The sequence below is a fragment of the Cavia porcellus genome, unplaced genomic scaffold (genome assembly GCF_034190915.1).
Source record: "Cavia porcellus strain 051 isolate PalLab524CR breed Dunkin Hartley unplaced genomic scaffold, mCavPor4.1 scaffold_43, whole genome shotgun sequence".
Classification (NCBI taxonomy): domain Eukaryota; kingdom Metazoa; phylum Chordata; class Mammalia; order Rodentia; family Caviidae; genus Cavia; species Cavia porcellus.
Window position 1 is genome coordinate 710,335 of NW_026947526.1, and position 23,083 is coordinate 733,417.

The 23,083-nt window shown below is 35.5% G+C and overlaps 1 long non-coding RNA gene across 1 annotated transcript in view; it reads right to left on the minus strand.

Annotated features, from left to right (window-relative positions):
- Positions 1 to 4,818: 4,818 nt before the first annotated feature.
- The window catches only part of LOC134474928 (uncharacterized), a 31,654-nt gene continuing 13,389 nt past the window's right edge, over positions 4,819 to 23,083 (minus strand). Inside the window, exon 2 of the long non-coding RNA XR_010045861.1 lies at positions 4,819 to 22,248. This is a non-coding gene — a long non-coding RNA (uncharacterized LOC134474928). The remainder of the gene's footprint in view (positions 22,249 to 23,083) is intronic.

Here is a 23,083-nt window from a genome sequence, read left to right on the forward strand (position 1 = left end):
AACTAGAGTTTTTAATCTTTGCTAGATAGATAGCTGAATGAAAACATTAAGGTAGTTAATAAATCTTTCCACATATATAGAATCTGAAAATGATTTTAAAATTCATGTAAATTGCACAGAATAGTGGATTACATTTGGGTATACTGCAACTTGCATATAATATACATTGATTTTTTATGGGAGTTACATTGTTATTATTATTATTATTATTATTATTATTTAATTTTACAATTGAGATATTCCTAATATTCGCATTCATCACAGGTAAACTGTATCTGTACATTATATATTCTGATTCTTCTTTTTGTAATTCTGTTTGGCTCTCTACAATCCCTCCTTTCCTCATTTTCAATGATTTTTTCTGTTTTTCCATTTTTCTCCTTCTTTCCTTTTATACTCTCCTTCACTACTGATCCTTTGTTTTTGAAAAACTGCTTACTATTTCATTATATCTATTTTACATTTGCTTTCTATTTGCATTTTCAAATCTTCACACCAGTGAGATCATGCAGTATTTACACAAGTTTAAAATTTTATGTAACTGAAGGAGATTGTGAAAGTGCATTATTTTACCTACTAATGTGTAAAGTATATCATTAATGGCTGGGTATTTCATCAGTGTATAAAACATCATGCCTTCTTTATAATGTTCACCTGTTGATGGGCATTTTGAGGTGTTCCGAAGAATTTAGCATTACAAAATATTTTCTTATAAATATGGGTACACATACTTCACTCTGGTAAAATGTATTAAATTATTTTGGGAAGATATTAAGTTGGAGAACAGTTGTGACACATGAGCCCTGTAATACTAGATGTTTTAGGAATGTCCGCATTGATTTCCAGAGGTGTGTATCTGTTCACACTTCTATAAACAGTGAAGAAGAGTTTATTTCCCAAATTCTCTTAGCAGTTTTTATTGATTGTTTTCTTGATTATTTCCCATTTTCTGTAGTGAGATGGAATCTGAATTGTGTTAATTTGCATCTCTAAAAAGATAAGAATATTGAACTTTTCTCCATATATTAATTTGCCATTCATCATCTGAGAAGAGTGCATTCAACTCATGCTCATTTCAGAATTCCGAGTGAGTTTCCTCTTTTGGGCCACTTAGACTGATGTTTGCTGTTGGTGTCACATCTGGATTATCAGATTAAGATTAAAAACCATCTTTTCCAATTTTGTTAGAAGATTATCATAAAGGTGTATTCTTTGTGAAATAATTTTTGTGCATGTATTGAGATGAATGTGTGATCTTTTTCTAACTTTCCATTGATATATATTACATAAAATATGCTGTGATTATTTTGATTCTGCCATTGCCCCTCATTTACACTCTCTTATTCCCTGGTGTTCAGTTTCATCTCCAATTGTCTTGTTGCTGAACTTGGTCTTAGAAGAACTTCACATGCCATACACCTGGATGAATGGAGGTTCACTGAGTCCTTTCACAGAAGGAGAATTTTGAGAATATGAATATAGAAGGTTCAGAAAGTGTTAATCAGAGTAATTTTATTTTACATATTGAAGAGTTGATGGGGGACCATCAACAGTGTGAGTTGCACTGTAGTTTGAAACTGGAGAACATTATGTATTTTAGGTAATGGGAATCTGAAATTTGACTGCTTACAGTCTTCGTCATTTGGGTAGGTGAGTAGAATTGCCCATGTATAGTATGATAATGAAGGATTCAATGAAGAAAACCTATTCCATATGTAAGTAGTGATCTCTCTACACATGAAAAGTCCATTTGCTGCTAAGAAATGGAAGGATAAACAATTGTCTATGTAAATGGGAGTTTTCCTTGTTTATTCTGTTCTATGAATAGAAAAAAAAACATTAAAATGGGATTGTGTTTTGAAAATATAATTTTTATTTACAAAAGAAAAAATTTTACTTGTCTCTTTTTGCGTATTTTATTTATTCCATTATATCTCATCTATCAAATGTTTCTTCTCATTAAATTGTGAAAAGGCTACATTGTCCATCTTCTGTAACTGCTTCAGTGTGAGGTCAGTGATTTTGGGGCCCTGACAAGAGGTCAAAAATCTCACCCAGACGGAACTATCAAGAAAAGTAGGTTGTATTTGTTGAACAGTATTGTTTGCTAATCTGAAAATTATCCAAGAAAATGTGCATTTCAATGACTCTCAAGCTTTGTTTTAGAAGTAGATTTAATAAATACAGTCAGAAATTAAATTTATAGTATTGATATTGGTCTGAAAATTTGTCAAGTATGATAATGTTTGGGTTAATCTTTTATTAATTTAATATTTTTTAATCTATGAAGATTATTATATTCTAGTCATAAAAATGATCACATTCATTATAGGGACTTTGTTCTTTACATGATTTATCTTTATTGTTTTTATTTCCTTTTCCAGTAATCTCTCATCGATTACACTTCCCCTCCTTATTTACAACATCTTTATTTGTATTTTTTGTATTTCAGTCCTTATATTACTCTTCTTTCTTTTGCACTTTAAATTTGAAAATTTTCTTCCTATTTCACAATGTCTTTTATAATAATTGGGCCCTATTTCTTTCAATTTCTCAAACCAGACAGACAATGTACTTACAGTAACTTTCAATATATTTTCAGTTTCTCACACAAGACAGACAATGCAATATTTATACATGTGATTCTGATTTATTTCACTTAAGTACATTGTATTGAGGTAATGAAAAATTGTATCAAGTTTACTCTTCTTAATGTCTGAATAGTACGCCAATGCCTAAAATTACCACATGTCCTTTACTTCTGATGTACTGGTGGAAATTTAAGCTGCCTTTAAGATTTATGTGTTACACATTGAGGCACTGTAAACATATATGTGAATATATTACTGTGGTCTGATGCTATTTGTTATTTCAGTAAAATATCAAGTTAGGATATTCAATGAGTCAAAAGGGAAGAATAGTTTTAATTTTCTTTTTCTTTTTTGATATCAGGCTTTGAACTCACAACCTTGCCCTTGCAATACAGGCCCTGTCCCCGTAGGAAAATTGTAGCCCATAATTTTGATTTTCTGAGGAATCTCCACAGTGATTTTGACACTGATTGCAACACTCTACCCTCGCACCAACAGTGTAGAAGGTTTGCTTTTTTTACAGAGCTCCCCAGAATTTGTTTTTGGTTGATTTATTGCTAACATGTATTTCTTTGGATTGACATGGAAATCTAGCATTCGTTTATTCATGTTTCTCCAATGACCAGAGATGCTTAACAATTTTTTCATATATAAATTTGGTATTTCAAATTTTTCATTTGACAAATATCTAATTAATTTTAGATACCTGTATTATTCATTGATCTTTAAATTTAGGAGGTCTGATTTTTATTTTATTTCTTTATATAGTCTAGATATTTGTTCCTTCTCTGATAAAATGCTGAAAATGTTAGTTACCACACTATGGGTTTTCTCTTCATCTTATGATTTGCTTTTCTTATAGTGAAAAAACTTTTCAGTGAAAAGGTCACAGTTGTGGATGCTTTGTGATTTTTTTCTGTGCAATTGAGATTTTGTTCATAAAGCCAAGCTATACCAGGGTCATCAAGGCTTCTTATTCTATCTGCCTGTACATTTAGGGTTTTGATTTTACTATTTATATATTTGATCTACTTCAACTATAATTTAGTGCATGCTGGAAAACATAGATTTGGTTTTAATTTTCAGGATGTGGGAGCCAGATTTTCCAAAACCATTTATGGGGTTTTCATTCTTCTAGAGAAAGTCTATGGCTCCATTTTCAAAGATAAGCTGACTGATTGTGCTTGAAAGTATTTCTGCATATTCCAAATCGTTCCACTGATTCTTGGGTGATTTTCTTCTGCTTTGCCAATAGCAAAATGTTTTCTTTTAATCACAGTAGCTTTGCAGTCCCATTTCAAGTCAGAGATTGTGATGTCCCTTGCCTTGCTTTGTTCTCAGAAATATTTCTGGTATTCTAGGTCTTTTCTGATTCCAAATAAACTTTAGAATATTTTCTCTAATTTTGTGAGATATGCTGCCATAATTTTTCTATGCATTGCATTAAATCTCTATAATTGCTCTGGAAGCATGAACATTTTTACAATATTCATTCTTCTGCCACAAGAATAACAGATATCAACCCATTTTTTATATCTTTTTCCATCTATCTTTTAGAAAGCAATAGTTTTCAAGAAGAGGTCTTTTAATTTGTTAGATCTATTTCCGTGTATATTGTTTTTTTAGGATGGATCTATGGGCATAAATTTTTCCAATACCTCTACAAAAATCTATGAATGAAGAGCAGTTTTAATTTTTTATTTAATGTAATATGATTGCTAGAAAACTGACCACTTAAAACAATTGAAGGGCTTGATTTTATGTGCTTGACCTTTTCAGACCTTCAAGCATGAATACATGAAAGTGTCTCATATTTTGATGACCTATGCCCCTGTTAGACAAATCAATTTCATGGGTAAGTGTTGCTTGGCCTCGAGTGAGAACTGTTTATATTCCTAGCTGTCTTCTAGTCTTCTCAACTAAACAATGTGACATTAATCCCTGATGTAATACCAGCTTAAATTTCTGCTTGTCTTTCAGTAAATCAATGTTTAAAAGTTATATTAAATCTTTCCAGTGTAGCTCAGAGATCTGAGGAAGTCATCTATAGATATTAATGTATTTATCAGTGTCATCTGAAACTTTCCTAGATTAAGTTTAAACTGCTTTACATCAGTGAGAAAGAGAGAGAATCGTGAATTTAGGGAGTTTCATATGACACAATTATAGTTTGGGAAAAATAATACTTATTTTGTGAAGAAAGGTTGAACATAAGGCGACTCTGAACTTCTGTCAAATTTTCCAAAATATAACCTTAGTTATGGTCAGGCACCATGGTTAATTATTCTCTGTCATTTACATTTTGCCTCTAGAAAGGCTGTTGCTCCTGTTAAGGGTCAGGAAATAGCAAATGGCACTTTTTTTTTTTTTTTTTTTTTTTTTTTTTGGTGTCAGGGATTCAACTCATGATCTTGTGTTTTCCAGGCAAGCTCTTGTGCCACTGGGATGAAGCACTGGCCCTCAAAAGTCACATTTTCACAATTGAAAGATAAAATATTTTGCAGTGTTTAAGAATATATTCCAAAGGAGTAAGGCATATTGATCTTAAATTGATCATTTTTAGAAAGAATAAAATAGCAGGTATTTGCACTAATTTCTATTTAATTTTTATATCCCAAAATTATTCCATAAGGAGATTCCACTCTACAGCAGGTTGAATCCATCCAAAATGAGCTCAGAAGATAAAATCTGACAAAACCATCTTTGCTCAAAATTGTGTGTAATTTTTCTTCTCCAGAAATTTGTGTATCTACATAAATGTTTATGTAAGGATAAGTTATGATTGATCTCAGGCATAACAACCTATTTAAAGGAGAAAGCACAGTTTACTACTAAATTAATTCTTTGTAGTTCTTTGAAAGTCAGGCAAATACCAAAAAATGAATTGAAAATTTTTGAACAATATCCCGCCTACAAAGGAGGTCACTTCTAGTGACCAATTGGTAATAATGGCTTGGAGAAAAATCCTACTCTGTGTTTTATGGTGAAAAAGTCTCTAAGACATATCAGTTATTTGCCTAATCATTTAAACAATGTTTTATACCACTAAGACGTGACTACATATTTTAAATCCATTTTAAGATTTATATGTTTTGAAGTTCATGTGTTAAATTTATATCCATCACCTAATAATCACAATTTACTTGTGAATAAAGGCATATTTATTTGTCTTCTTCCACATGAAAGTTAAAAGGCTGACTAAATCTCTACCTTACTCTTAAGCAGCAAATGTCACGCACATATGCAAATCATTTCCTTGATAGCTGTTTTCCTCATCCAGAAAAGGCAAAAAGTCGTTCAAAGCAATAGGCCTGATATTTAGAAGATGTGCAGTCTAATGATAATGTTTCCCAACAGTTTGGAATAAAATGTGGAATTTCCAACTGAATAGTAAAGAGACAAAGTATAGTAGACAAAGGGAAACTTTTCTGCATCTAGGAGCCAGTTTCAACTGAGGAAGTTTTATGTTTCTGCCAGAGAGCAGCACTGGCCATGACACCTCAATAACTTGATAGTTACTTGATCCAACACAACCAGATATCTGTCTACAAAAAGGAATGTGCCTGTCTCATCAAAATTCCATTGGTCATTTGCTTCAATGGAGGACCAACAGCAATTGATAGAGAATTCTTTACTCTGCTTACATACATACTTATAAGTAATCTATCTTTTGGCTTGGATCCCCATGTCCTTTCAAAGCCTCATGTGTTTATAGGGAAGACTTTTCAAAGGTGCATAGACTTAGAGCCTATGAATAAGTTTTAAGAACATGTGTTAATGAAATAGCTTCAGTATAGATCTGGGAGGGGACAGTGGAAATATCACCCTGGCCTGATTTCATCATATATGCTTTAATCCCTACATGAAGATAAGGCATAAGGGAGTTTAGCTTCTGTTATTAAAAGCATTGCTGTGCTTGGGTCTGTTTCCAAGATATAAGCAGCTAGTAGTATTTGCAAAACATTCTGCCAAACTCTTCAATGTGAATTTTCTGGAAAATTATATATTTTTCTTTTCTCAAGCAGTTTCCCTTGCTCTTGTCACTTCTGATGCAATTCGACTCCCTTCTCATTAGGCAGTGCCCCACAAGAAACAAATCTATTAACTCTTCCAAGGTATCCTAACCCACAGTCACAGTCATATTGTTAGTTGGCTCAACCAGTTGGCTCACAGGAAGGGTGAATTGATTTCTTTTTCTTCGTGTTACTTCCCCTAGGCCCAGCATGGTTTGTGCCAGTCATGGGTAGGGTGCATTTGGCTTGTTCTCTACCCAGGACTTGCATGCCTGTGACAGGTCATGGGAAGGGAAAATTGGATTCATTTACTTCTTGGTATTTCTCTCAGACCCAGCACAGCTTCTGTTGACTCACAGGACTGGGGAATTTGGCTTGTTCTTCTCTCAGGATCTGCATGGCTTGTCCTACGTAACCGGAAAGGTGAAGTGGTTTCTTGTTCATCTTGATAGTCCTCCCACACTCAGAATGACTTTGCAAATATTCTTGCTTTTAACAAAATAGATCATTTAAGAGATACGTGGTGACACTGAAATTTATGAAACTCTTTCAAGCATAACGTCACACAGGAAATTGCAGGAAACATTTTACATGTCACAACAGTACCTTCAGAAACATCAGCAACATTTTTTTTGTCTTTTTCATTTTTATCAGTACCAGGGATCGAACTCACAACCACACACTTGCAAGGCAGGTGCTTATGTCGCTGAGCTAAATCCCCAGCCCCACATCAGCAAATTTTTAAAACTAAACAAATAGATATGTAATATAATCATTTAATTTTGTTAACAACTGCTATCTTTTTACGTGATTGTGAATTTCTTTATGTGTTTGATTGTGCAATATTAAAGTCATCAATTATAGTAATGTATATTTATATTACCACAGTTCACAAGAGATAAAATATGAAAGTCAATTATTTGTACTCACGCAGGATAAAAGAATATGGAAAATGTGGTGTACTTACAGAATAGGTGTATGTTTGACTTGTTCTAAATAAAGTGATTTGGCATTGAGAAAATAAGTGTAAATTAATTGCAACAAAGAAAGTTAAATATCACACTATCTACTATTTAACATAGTAGACATACTGGAAACAATTCAAAGAATCAAAGAAACTTGTTAAGGAAATGAAAAGTGACTTCTGTGGAAAGGTGAAGAACTTTGAGGCAAAGGGAATGATAGAGGGAATGTACAAATAATGACCAAGATGTGACATACAATTTTTACATATCACAAACATATATTGATGTTATTTAAGGAATGTGGGATTAAAAAAAAGTAAAAGAAATTTGGAACATTTTTCAGGTGAAATGATAGCCTGGAATGTTGGTAAGAGAATAAAGAGGCACCTGTGATACAAAATGGAAAACTGTGGCATTTCCAAAGCAGTATATTGTTTTCAATGCAAAAAGATATAAAATGTACACAAGGATATATTGTAGAATAAATATTCAAGTAAAGATCTTGAAGATATGAATTTACTTTCCCTGATTGCTAATTGCTGAAAATACTGGATTTATCTGTTGGCCTTTTCATTTTTGACTCAGAAAACTCTTTATTCATTTCAATTGCTGATTTCTTGTGTTCAGGGTGATCAATTTTTTGACTTTTTTATATATTATATTCTTAATAGTCATCGACTGTCAAAGGAATAGCTGGAAATACTGTTGCACTATATAAGTGAAATAAATCAGAAACTTTAAATACTTCATAGTTTATTTTATGAAAGAAAACAAGAGTATAAATTTGTTAAATAGAAGAAAAGGTAAATTCAAAGATATTTTGCAAAAGCTAAAGAAAATGGAGGAATGTTAGACGGAATCTGGTTAAAGAATTCAAGTGTTTTGTGCACATGTGTAAGGGTCTACAATAGATGCATCCATTATATACAGTAAACACTATTAATAAAAATGAATACAAAAACCAAAAAATAAAAAAGTTAGAAAAACTTGAGACAGAGGGAGCTAATCACAAGTAAGTTTGAGAAACTGATTAACAGGATCCAAATGAATGCTTGTGCTGTTTTCTCTCAGAAAAGATCAGAACATAGGGCTGGCACACACATTCTCACCACAGAGAGGGGGTCTAAAAATGCAATAGAAGTGACCATGAGCTGGGGCATGGATCAATCTGCTCATAAATCAGAAGAGTATAAACCTAGAAAACAGGAAAGACATTCACACAGCATCAGATCCTAAGTGGAGGACACCACTGTTCATGGCACTCAATATTTCACATGTTCACAAAACAAGCATCATTAACATAAAAGACATGATCTGAGTATATGGACAGAAATGAAGACTGATGAATAGTCAAAAACACAAGAGTACTATCACAATAGTGATCATATTATCTTGAATATGTCTTTTTTATCAGACTTTCCCAGTGCACTCATGTTTGCTGTGGACACAGCCTGCTCTGAGGGTCCAATAACAGTGCTATTTATATAGCAGGGATAAATGCAAATGAAGCTTCTCTGTGCCCATGAAAACCAGCCCAGGCCTGATCCTGAGCTCTGGACAGAAACTGAGCCTAGGATGTGCAACTATTACCATGAAGTGATCAGAAATGAGCACAGACAATCACTATAGATTTGGGGCTGAGTTGGGTTTTCCTGTTTGCACTTCTGAAAGGTAAATTGTGAACAAGAAATAAAGGAAGGGGAAGTGGACATGAGAGGGATAACAGTGGACATGTGTGACAATTTCCAGATCAGGATCTTCTTTTGTTTCCATGTGTCTAGGCTTATGAGGAGTTGTGGAGTCAGGGGAGGCTTGGTGAAGTCTGAGGGCTTCCTGAAACTGTCCTGTGCAGCTTCTGGATACACTTTCACTAGCTATGGCACTGGTTCTGCCAGCCTCCAAGGAAGGAACTAGAGTGGAGGACATGCGTCAATTATGATAGTAGCTATGTCAGCTACACAGACTCCATGAAGTGCCAATTCACTACCTGACCAGCAATGGCAAGGATACGCTGTAACTGCAAATGAGTAGCCTAAGACCCTAGGACATGGCTCTGTATCACACTGCCAGCAGACACAGAGTGAGGGAACATCACTGTGAACCCATACAGAAACTCTCCTGATTCAGAACCAGAAGGCGGCGCTCTTTCCATTGGGAAAGAAAGGCAACAAGAGCAGGTGCAGGAATGGAAGCTGGCACTGAGGGCTTTCATTTGGCCTCTAGGATTTTCTTTCTGTTTTAACGTTCTATGACCTGAAGAGACCGTGAAATACATAGCCTTCAAGTGACTTTTGACCTACCCGAGGTCAACTGAACATTTTGGTTAAAGTTAATTGTATAAGTGCATATACATGTATGTACGTTTTTCATTTTCTATTTAGGAATTTCACTTAATGGTCATCCATTGCCACCTCAAGGAAACTTAAAAATTTTGTGAAATGAAATTTCTTTTAAATGTCAAATTAACCAATGTGGTGGCACGTTCTTGTAATCCTAGCACTTTGGAGGCTGAGGCAGGAGAATCAATTGCAAGTGTGAGACCAGGCTAGCCTGCAAAGAGAGTGCAAAGCTAGTCTTAACTGCATAGTGAGATCATGTCTCCAAAAAATAAAAAATGTCGAATGAACATGATCTAAAATGAATTTGCTACTTTTAGGCTAATGATGAGATGTCAAATGCCAAAATACTTGCATAGGAGAAGGAAATTAGATCCATGACATCGCTGTGTATAAGATGTGAAAGTACATGACACAATCCCCACCTTGGCAATGTAAGTATATCTGATACCCAAGCTCAGCCCAGCCCCAATAAGAGTCCTTTCCTCAGGGAGGAGGGGAGAGCAGAGAAGGTAGCTGATCTCAGGACAGAGTCCATGGGCTTCACTGAACACTTTCTGTCCAAGGTCACTAGCAGGACTTGGGTTTCCACTTTCGTTTCAGACCTAAGAATTTAGGAATTTATGAAATACAGCATGGTACACTGTAAACAGGCTCTTCCCTCCTCTATTCTTTTCCCTCCTTCACTCTCTCTAGCTGCCTCATTTAAATTATTTATAAATGGAAAAAATGTGTGAACAAATACTCCAGTTTCATATATTCAGTTTACTTCCTAAACTGCTGTTCACAATTATAACTATATCCCCTTAGTCTATTTTATGTCTCTTTTCTTTGTTAATTAAGCATTTATCAGTGGTGCATATTTTATTAATTTTTAATTTAAAGAGATTAAGACAAAATAATACAGGACAAAGAAGAGCACAACACAACAATGTAAGCAACACAGTACTTCACCACAAGACAACTGTATGTAGATTAACAGTAGCTACCATAATGTCTCTTTTTTTGAAATACTTGAGCTAACCTTCACATACATTAGTATCAACCATAACAAAATAGTAAAATACTATTCAGGAGAATGAAAGTATTACAGGGCATTCAGAACCAAATAACCAAAAATAAACAATGGCTACTCTATCATCTCATTTTCCATAAAATATTTGTTTATACTGTCACACAAAATAAAATCCAGTGGATAGAACCAGTGGAAACATAAGAACAAAAGCATGGTAGCACTTCAAACCAAGATGATATTAAATCAGCAATGGTTATTTTAATATTTTACATTTAATATCTGATCATACTATCACAGATAATAAAATCAAACAAACTAGAATAAAACCGTGCCAACTAATGAAAACATTGTGCCTTCAAAGCAATGTAATAGGGAATCATGATTACCAAAAAATCTTATGTACACTTACCATTTCTTACACTAGGGAGAATATACAGTATTTATACATGTGAGTTTGATTTATTTCACTTATGAGCATGGTCTCAAGCTAAATCTATTTATTTATAAATATCTCAATGTGATAATTCCTTATAGCTAAGCACTACTCTATTTTATAAAAAGTACCACAGCATTTTTATCCATTCCTCAGTTCATCGACACTTAGATTCTTTCCAAGATCTGGCTATAACAGATTGTGCTGCTATAAACATGGGTGCACTTATACCACTGTGGTATAATGTTTTATATTTTCTTCTGGGAATATGACTAGAAATGAAATAGGTTTGTCAAATGGGATGTGGTAGTTTTCTTTATGATGATCATTCTTTCTGGAGTGAGATGGAATTTCAGTGTGGTTTTAATTTGCATTTCTGTAATGAGTGATGATGATGAACACGTTTTCATGTATTTATTTTCCATTTGTATTGCCTCATCTGGATACTAGTGTGAAGGGTGTGGCTTCTTTTATTTCTCTCTCAGTGATTTTGTTGTTACTGTATAGGAATGCTACTAGAAAAAGAGGAGCAGGTCAGGCCCAAAGCCAAAAGAAGGTAGGAAATTATAAAAATCAGAGCAGAATAAATATAATAGAGGCTAACAAAACAATCCAACAAAATCAAGGAATCAAAGAGTTGATTCTTTGAAAGAATAAACAAAACTGATAATCCCCTACCTATCTTATTTAAAAAGTGAAGAATAAGCTCAAATTCATGCAATAAGGAACAAAAAAGTTGAAATCAATATAGATTCTGTCGAAACACAGAAGATCATCCACACCTATTTAAAAAACTTCTACTCTCATAGGTTTGATAACACAAAAGAAATGGACAGATTCCTAGAAACAAATGAAGTACCAAGGCTGGGTGAAGAAGATGTAAAACTGTAGAATAAACCAATTTCTATTAATGAAATTGAAAATTAAGTCCCTACCTACAAAGAAGAGCCCAGGCCCAGATGGATTCATTGGGGAATTCTAAAAGAAATACAAAGAAGACTTAATGCTGACATTCTTCAAACTCTTTAATGAAATCAAAAGGAAAGTAATTCTTCCTGAGTCACTTCTGGAAGCAGATATTACTCTACTACCAAAAGCTGATTAAAGAGCCAAATAAAAAGGAGAACTACAGGCCCATCTCCCTAATGAATAAAGGCACAAAAATCCTCAATAAAATTTGGCAATTAGGATGCAGTAAATCCTCAAGAAGATTACATACCATGGCCAAGTGTGATTCATCCCAGGCATGCAGGGATGGTTCAACATATGTAAGTCAATAAGTGCAATTCACCATATCAATAAGGCCAAAAGGAAGAATCACATGATCATCTCTGTAGAGGTAGAAAAAGCATTTGATAAGGTCCAACACTCATTCATGCTAAGAAACTTACAGGAAATTGGAATAGATGTTCTTTACCTTGATATGATAAAGGTCATCTATGACAAACCAACAACCAGCATCATATTAAATGGCCCCAAACTGAAGGCCTTTACTTTAAAATCAGGCACAAGCCAAGGATGTCCCTTATCATTGCACCTATTCACCATAGTACTGGAAAACTGGCCAGAGCAATAAGACAAGAGAGAGAAATAAAAGGGGTAATGATAGGAAAAGAGGAAGTTAAAGTATCAATATTTGCAGATGACATGATATTCTACATAGAAGACCCACAAAACTCCACTGAAAGACTCCTAGATATAATAAATAAATTCAATTATGTAGCTGGATACAAAATCAATACTCAAAAATCAATAGTATTTCTATACACTAACAAAATCACTGAGAAAGAGATAAAAGAAGCCACACCCTTCACAGTAACATCAAAAAATATGTTATATTCAAGAATTAATCTCACAAAAGAAGTACAACATCTATAGAGGGATAATTATAATACCCTGAAAAAAGAAATTGAAGATCTCAGAAAATGTAAAGACATCCATTGCTCATGGATAAGAAGAATCAATATTGTAAAAATTGATAATTACCCAAAAGGGTTATATAGATTCAATGCAATCCCATTGAAAATACCATCAACATATCAAGTAGATCTAGAGAAGTCAATCCTAAATTTCATCTAGAACCAAAAGAGACGTAGAATAGAAAAGGCAATTGTAAACAGCGAAAGCAAGGCAGGAGACATCACAATCCCTGACTTGAAGTTATACTACACAGAAACAATAAGAAAATCAACATGCTACTGGAATAAAAACATCTGAAAATTAATTGAATAGATTAGAGATACAACCACAACTACCAACGCATTCAACTACCTTATCTTTGATAAAGAGGCAAAACATGTTCACTGGAAGAAGGACAGTCTATTTAGTATGTGGTACTGGAAAAACTGGCTCTCCACATGCCAAAAACTAAAACTAGACCCATCCCTGTCACCATGTACTAAACTAAAATCTAAATGGATTAAAGATCTGAATATTAAAAGAGAAATACTCAATCTGTTGGAAGACAAATGAGGTAAAAATCTTGAAGACATAGGGATAGGTAGAGACTTCTACTTTGAAGACATAGGGGTAGGAATCAAACTACATGGGAAATATTTCCCAGAATCAATAGCTGGGATCACATCTTATCAAAAAATTTCTGCATGTCAAAAAAAAAAATATCCGGCATAGTGAAAATAAAATCCTCAAACTAGGAAAAAACATCTTAGTTAACTGTCCCTCAAACAAAGGACTTCTGTGTAAAACGTATAAAGCATTTTAAAAAATCAGACCCTGATAAGTCAAAAACTGGGCATCTGAGATGAATACACACTTCTCAGATTAAGAAACACAAATGACAAGTAAATACATGAAAAAATGTTCATCATCATTACTCATTAGAGAAATGCAAATTAAAACCACACTGAGATCCCATCTCACTCCAGAAATAATAGCCAGAATCAAAAAACTACCAACAAATTCTGGAGAGAATATGGGGAAAAAGAAATTCTCCTACTCTGTTGGAGGGTGTGTAGACTGGTGCAACCATTGTGCATGTCAGTCTGGAGATTCCTCAAAAAGCTGAGGTTGGAAATCCCACTTGTTCCAGTTATTCCACTTCTAGGCATATTCCCAGAAGAACTGACAGCATCATACCACAGTGATATATGTGAACCCATGTTTATAGCAGCTCAATTTGTAATAGCCAGATGTTGGAAACAACCTAAGTGTCCATTACTGAGGAATGGTAATAATATTATGGTATTTTTTTATAAAATAGAGTACTAAGGCAGAAGTAGCCATTCTGTTTGCAGACAATGTGAACTTTAAACCAACAATGACCATAAAGAACAAAGAAGGTCACTACATATTCATAAGGGGAAAACTCCATGAGGAAGATATACCTATCTTAAATATATATGCACCAAACTCCAGAGCACCCAGTTATATAAAAAAACTATTAACAGAAATGAAAACTCAAATTATCAGTAACACAATTGTAACCGGAGACCTTAATACGCCATTGACACCAAGGGACAGGTCAACCAGACAGAAAATGAGCAAAGAAATAACAGAACTGAATCACACCTGCGAACAAATGGATTTGATAGACATATACAGAATGTTCCACCCAACAACATCAGAATACACATTCTTCTCAGCAGTACATGGATCATTCTCTAAAACCGACCATATATTAGCTCACAGAACATACTTAAACAAATGCAAAAGAGTTGAAATCATCCCTTGCATGTTATATGATCATAGCGCTCTGAAATTAGAAATTAATGATAAAAGATACTGCAAAAATCCCAGAAACACATGGAAACTGAATAACACACTCTTGAGTAATCAGTGGGTAACAGAAGAAATTAAAGAAAAATTAAACAATACCTAAAAGAAAATGAAAATGCAGATACAACTTACCGGAATTTGTGGGATGCAATGAAAGCCGTCCTGAGAGGAAAATTTATTGCACTGAGTTCCCACATCAGGAAAACAGAATGAATACCAATAAATAACTTGATGCTACACCTCAAAAAGCTAGAAAAAGAAGAGCAAGTCAAGCCCAAAGCCAAAAGAAGAGAGGAAATTATAAAAATCAGAGCAGAAATCAATGCAATAGAGACTAAGAAAACAATCCAAAGAATCAACGAATCAAAGAGTTGGTTCTTTGAAAGAATAAATAAAATCGATAAGCCCCTAGCCAACCTTATTAAAAAAAGGGAAGAAAAAAGCTCAAATTCATGCAATAACAAATGAAAAAGGAGAAATCACTACAGACCCAATAGAAATACAGAAGATCATCAACACCTATTTCGAAAACCTCTACTCTCAAAAGTTTGATAACACAGAAGAAATAGACAGATTCTTAGAAGCATATAAAGTGCCAAAGCTAGATCAAGAGGATGTAAAACTGTTGAATAACCCAATCTCTGTTAATGAAATGGAAAATGTAATTAAGTCCTTCCCTACAAAGAAGAGCCAAGGCCCAGATGGATTCACTGCAGAATTCTACAAGAAATACAAAGAAGACCTAATGCCGACACTCCTCAAACTATTCAATGAAATTGAAAGGGAAGCAATCCTTCCTAAGTCATTCCTGGAAGCAAATATTACTCTAGTACCAAAACCTGAGAAAGACCCAACTAAAAAAGAGAACTATAGACCGATCTCCCTAATGAACACAGATGCAAAATCCTCAATAAAATATTGGGAAATAGGATGCGGCAAATCATCAAGAAGATTATACACCATGACCAAGTGGGATTCATCCCAGGAATGCAAGGATGGTTCAACATACATAAATCAATAAATGCAATCCACCATATCAATAAAGCCAAAACTAAGAATCACATGATCATTTCTATAGATGCAGAAAAAGCCTTCGATAAGGTCCAACACTTATTCATGATAAGAACTTTACAGAAAATTGGAATAAATGGTCTTTACCTCAATATAATAAAGGCCATTTATGACAAACCAACAGCCAGCATCATACTAAATGGCCAAAAATTGATAGCCTTTACTTTAAAATCAGGCATAAGACAAGGATGTCCTTTATAGCCACTCCTATTTAATATAGTACCGAAAGTACTAGCCAGAGGAATTAGGCAAGTGAGAGAAATAAAAGCGGTAAAGATAGGAAGAGAAGAAGTTAAATTATCATTGTTTGCAAATGACATGATACTCTACATAGAAGAACGCCTAAACTCCATTGAAAGACTCTTAGATACAATAAATAAATTCAGTAATGTGTCTGGATCCAAAATCAATAATCAGAAATCAATAGCATTCCTATAGACGAACAACAAAATCACAGAGAGGGAAATAAGAGAAACAACACTCTTCACATTAGCAAGCATAGAAATGAAATATTTAGGAATGACTCTTATGAAAGAAGTGAAAGACTTATACAGTGAAAAGTATAATACAGTGAAAAAAGAAATTGAAGATGATCTCAGAAAATGGAAAGACATCCCTTGCTCAAGGATAGGAAGAACAAACATTGTGAAAATGGCCATTCTCCCAAAACTGTTACACAGATTCTATGCAATCCCAATAAAAATACAATCAACATACCTTATAGATCTAGAGAAATCACTCCTAAATTTCATCTGGAACCAGAAGAGACATAGAATAGCAAAGGCAATTCTAAGCAGCAAAGACAAAGCAGGAGGCATCAGAATCCCTGACTTGAAGTTGTTCTACAAAGCAACAGTAGTAAAATCAACATGGTATTGGAATCAAAACAGAGCCAAAGATCAATGAAATAGATTAGAAGATATAACCACAACTACAAACACACTCAACCACCTTATCTTTGATAAAGGAGCCAAGCAGGTTCACTGGAAGAATGACAGTCTAATCAATGCTGCTGGAAAAACTGGCTCTCCATTTGTCGAAAACTAAAGCTAGACCCATGTCTATCACCATGTACTAAATTAAAATCTAAATGGATCAAAGATCTGAATATTAAAACAGAAACACTAAATCTATTGGAAGACAAATTGGGTAGAAACCTTGAAGACATAGGAGTACGTAGAGAATTCATGAACAGGGCTCAAACCGCACGGGAAATCCTTGCCAGAATCAATAACTGGGACCACTTCTTACTAAAAAGTTTCTGCATGTCAAAAGAAATCTCCAGCATAATGAAAAGAAAACCCACAAACTGGGAAAGATTTTAGTCTCTCTCAGACAAGGGACTCTTGTCTAAAACATATAAAGAATTACAAAAACTCAGAACCCCAAAATTCAAAGATCCAATACAAAAATGGGCATCTGAGATGAATACACACTTCTCAGATGAAGAAATGCAAATGGCAAATAAATACATGAAAAAATGTTCATCATCATTGGTCATTAGAGAAATGCAAATTAAAACCACACTGAGATACCATCTCACCCCTGAAAGAACGGCCAGGATCAAGAAAACCAACAACAACAAATGCTGGAGAGGCTGTGGGGAAAAAGGAACTCTCCTACATTGTTGGTGGGAATGTAGACTGGTGCAGCCTTTGTGGAGGTCAGTCTGGAGGTTTATCAAAAAGCTGGGATTGGAAGTCCCATTTATTCCAGCTATTCCACTTCCAGGCATATTCCCAGAAGAACTGAAAGCAACATACTACAGTGATACATGTGCACCTATGTTTATAGCAGCACAATTTGTAATCGCCAGATCTTGGAAACAACCCAAGTGCCCATCAACTGGGGAATGGATAAAAAAGTGTGGTATTTCTATACAATGGAATATTATTCACCTATAAAGAAGGATCGCATTTAGATATTTATCAATAAAGGGGCGCAGCTTGAGACCATACTCATAAGTGAAATAAATCAATCCCGCATGTGTGAATACCAAATAGTTTCCCTAATGTAAGTAATGATTCAAATATATAAAAATATGTGGTAATCATGATTCCCCATTATGTGGCCTTGAAGCCTTATAAAGTTTTCACTTATTAATTGGAAAGGCTTTCTTCTGGGCTTCTTGATATGGAAATATTTAAAGTTATAGTATATGAAGTTTTATTCAAATATTTCAAGGAAAAAGACAGACACTATGGTAACTACTATTAAGTCGGGTTATTTGTTGGTGAAGCACTAGGTTGCTGAAACAGTCATGCTTTGACCTCTATTGTTATACTGTTATGTCCTGTTTTATCTCAATCTCTCCCTTATTCGTTAAAAAAATATTTAGTTATTTTTATGGTTTTTTTATTTAAGGGGAAAATTTTAAAAAATTAGCAGGATATATAATAGTAACTATTTTTGATTTCCTATTAACTTCTTTTGAAGTCCTGTAATACTCCCACTATCTTGTTTTGACTGATTAGACTCTGTTCCATTGTGTATGATAGTATCAAGTTTGAGGGTATAGGCAACTACTTTGAAGGCAATAAGATTCACTAAGATACCCATGCTGGTTTGACTATTGTCTCCTTTGGAAGTCCTGTAATGTTTACAATGCCTAAGTTTTATTCATCTTAGGGGTTAGGGTCAGTTCCAGACAAGCTGGACCTCAGGGACACTGTGCGCCCACCTGCCCCTTGGAAGCTCCACAGTTCTTCAATCGCAGCCGGGTTAGGGTACTCACCACAGGCCACAGTGCCTCAGGAACCTGTGGACCCTCCCTGCTTGCAGAGATATCCACAGTCCTCCAGACACACGGAGAGGCGATGCAGGCACCCCAGATCCGCCCAGCTCCTCCTCTGTACACTGATGGCTAGGCGTGGCCGCAAAACAGGCTGGGCTAGGCTGATAGTGTGGGCCCGCCCACACGTCGGGAGCTCAGCAGTTCTCCAAGTGTAACCAGAATGGGGAGGCTGATGTGGAAGCCTCAAACCCACCTCTCCCCTTCACTGCACCTGGAAGCCTGGGGGGACTCCAACAGTCTGGGCGGAGATATCCAGAGTCCTCCAGACACGCAGAGAGGCCGGTGAGGGCACCCCAGATCTGCCCAGCTCCTCCTCTGCACACAGATGGCCAGGCGCGGCAGCTAAACAGGCTGGGCTAGGCTGATAGTGTGGGCCGACCATTCTTTTTAAGGAAACAAGAGACAAGGTTGATAACCATTGTTGATAACCTTGTACTCTGTTCTACACCATGTGCTATGTCTATCCTTGGTTTTGACTGACAGCTTTGTTTTGCCATATTTGACTTTATTCTCACCCCTCAAAAAAGTAATAAGAACTAAGGAGTAATAAAACCCAAATTGTGTAAATTTTGTTGTAAAAAAGAGAGGGAAAAAAAGAGCTCTAAAGGATACAACAGCAAGTGTGTTTAGGGGTGTTAAATAGCTGACCATATCAATGTTTTTGGTTGTATCATTGAACACAACTGTTTGCAGTCTCACTGTTTGAATGTCCACTTTGTATGCTTTGATACTGTGATTTGAGCAACTATCTCTAAGATGATAATATGTAATCTATTAACTGGTGATTTCTTACTGTTTTTTTTTTTTTTTTTTTTTTTTTGTAATTCTGTATTACTTGTACCGTTACACCGCTTTGTTTTGTTTTGTTTTTTCTCTTTTTCCTTTTAAATAAAATTTAAAAAAATAAAATAAAATAGAGTACTACTCAGGTTTAAAGAATGATAACATTGAGATATTTATAAATAAATGGATGCCTTGAGCCCATACTCATAAGCGAAATAAATCAGACTCACATGTAGAAATACCATATAGTCTCCCTTAAGAAATGGTATGTGTACATAAGAATTTATGGTAATCATGATTCCCCATTACATTGGTTTGGAGCCTTATTAAGTCTGTATTCATTCGTTGGAATTGTTTTATCCTAGTTTGTTTGATTTTATTATCTGTGATAGTATGAACAGCTATTTTGAAGAAAACAAGACATTAGAATAGCCAGAGCTGATTTAGCATCATCTTACTCTAAAGTTGTACTATGCTTTTTTTTTTTTCTGTTTCCTTTGGTTCTATCATGTCGTATCTTATTGGAAATTATTGTAAGTGATAACCTAAACAAATTTTCTATAGACAGTGAGATAATATAGTAGCCATTGTTCATTCTGTGCTGCTTGGTTCTGAAAGCCCTGTAATGATCTCATTCTCTTTAATGGTTTTATACTGTTTTGTTATGTTTGATACTATTGTATATGAAACTATGATCAATTAATTCAAAGAAAGAGGCATTATGGTAGTTACTGTGGTTTGTTTTGTGGTAAAATGATGTGTTTCTTGAATTGTTCTGATATGATCTGCTTTGTTATGTCCTCTTTTGTCTTAATCTATTTAAAATTAAAAAAATAAAATAAAAACTTTCCTTTTCATTTCCACTTCCCTATCTCCTCTATTAACATTCCTATTAGGCTTTGTTAATCTTTAAATACTTAGTTAACTCTATTTTTGTTGTTATTTTCTATTGTTAATCATAGTATTATTGTTTCATTTATTATACATTTATTGTATATCAGTAATTAATATACAGTTCTGTATACATTATTATTATTATTATTCTACATTTATTTATACTCATGAATGGTTGAGTGGCACTTTATTTGTTCTTGTATTACACGAATATCCAATTTCTCTTGGAGTCTATTGTTATTGATTTCTTTTCTACTTTTGTGATATAATTGTGGCTATGATTGGAGTTTAGTATGTGGCAATATCTGCTTTGTCTTGAACCACCAATGCTACTGCAGTTTATTTATAAGAAAATAGCATTAAGCCAATTACACCACACCCTTTCCTCCTCAAATTAACAGAAGTGATGAAATGTTGAGGTAAGCAAAGTATTAAAATTATTGATGCTGAGTGCATCACTGAAAATAAGACCCTCATTAAAGAGATCTACATCTAGCAATAAACTCCAATCTTAGAAGTCCTCAAATCTTAATGTGCACACATACATGCATGTGCCTGCACACAGACACACTCTCACACAGAGTATTAAACATAGGCAAATGGGGCAAGAAAATATCTCCAATAGACCCACTGCCACAAAACTCATCCACAGGGAATCCATGAGGAAAAAAAAATATAAAGCCAAACACTTAAATTATACCAAAACATAAAAGAGAAAAGAAAACAGATTGATAATGTGCTTGGTGAGAGGAGGAGCTGGGCAGATCTGGGGTGCCCTCACTGGCCTCTCTGCGTGTCTGGAGGACTCTGGATTTCTGCGCCCAGACTGCTGGAGTTCCCTCAGGCTTCCAGGTGCAGTGAAGGAGAGAGGTGGGTTTAAGGCTACCACATCAGCCTCCCCATTCCCGGCTTCATTTGGAGACCTGCTGAGCTCCCGATAGGTGGGCTGGCGCACACTACCAGCCTAGCCCAGCCTGTTTAGCTGCCGCGCCTGGCCATAGGTCTGCAGAGGAGGAGCTGGGCAGATCTGGGGTGCCCTCACTGGCCTCTCTGCGTGTCTGGAGGACTCTGGATTTCTGCGCCCAGACTGCTGGAGTTCCCTCAGGCTTCCAGGTGCAGTGAAGGAGAGAGGTGGGTTTGAGGCTTCCACATCAGCCTCCCCATTCCCGGCTTCATTTGGAGACCTGCTGAGCTCCCGATAGGTGGGCTGGCCCACACTACCAGCCTAGCCCAGACTGTTTAGCTGCCGCGCCTGGCCATAGGTCTGCAGAGGAGGAGCTGGGCAGATCTGGGGTGCCCTCACCGGGCGCTCTGCGTGTCTGGAGGACTGTGGATATCTCTGCAACCAGGGAGGGTCCACAGGTTCCTGAAGCACTGCAGCCTGTGGTGAGTACCCTAACCCGGCTGCCATTGAAGAACTGTGGAGCTTCCAAGGGGCAGGTGGGTGCACAGTGTCCCTGAGGCCCAGCTTGTCTGGAACTGCGGAGTTCTGAGCAGGCAGAGGAGGGCCACTGGTTCTGTAGGCCTAATGGCTTGGAGTAGTGCGGCGCCAGAGTCCCAGTAGCTCCAAACATAGAAGGGGATTTTCAACAGATCCTGAGGAAGCTTTCAAATAACACTTGAAACACAGAAATATAGGAAAATGACAAAACGAAAGACCAAATTACAACCTCAAACCTCCAGCCCATCTCAAGAAACCCTAGGAGCGATGTATATAGAAGAAAATATATCCCATCCACCTCATATATCGGACACAATGGCCACTGAAATTGACAAGCAACTCCAGGAAGCTTTAAAGAAATTCAAACTCGAAATAATCTCCCAGATAAAAGAAGAAATGATAAAAGAAATGAAAGAGATTCTAAATATATCTAAAGAAAACACAGATAAAAAATTGGAGGAACTAAACAAAAAGATAGAATCCCTAGACGAGCAATATAAGAAACAAACAGAATACATAATGCAGATGCACAGAGATATACAGGAAATAAAAAACTCCACGGAAAGTTGTAAAAACCGCCTTAATGAAAGTGAAGATAGAATTTCAGACCTTGAAGACAGGATTGCAGCTAGTGAACAGGAAAGGAAAGATCTTTTGAAAATAACAAGAAACCAGGAAACAACAATTCAACAACTGCAAGACGATGCAAAAAAGAATAACATAAGAATGATAGGGGTTAATGAAAGAGAGGGAGACAACATGAAGGATGTCAGGAGGATATTTAGAGAAGTAATAGCTGAAAATTTCCCAAGCATGAGATCAGAAACTGACATCAGGATCAGTGAAGCATATAGAACTCCAAACAGTCATAACTAAAATAAAACTACACCCAGACATATAATAGTCACCATCCCAGAAATCCAACACAAGAATAGATTATTAAAAGCTGTCAGAGAGAAAAGACAAATCACTTATAAAGGAAAACCTATCAGAATCACAGCAGACTTCTCAG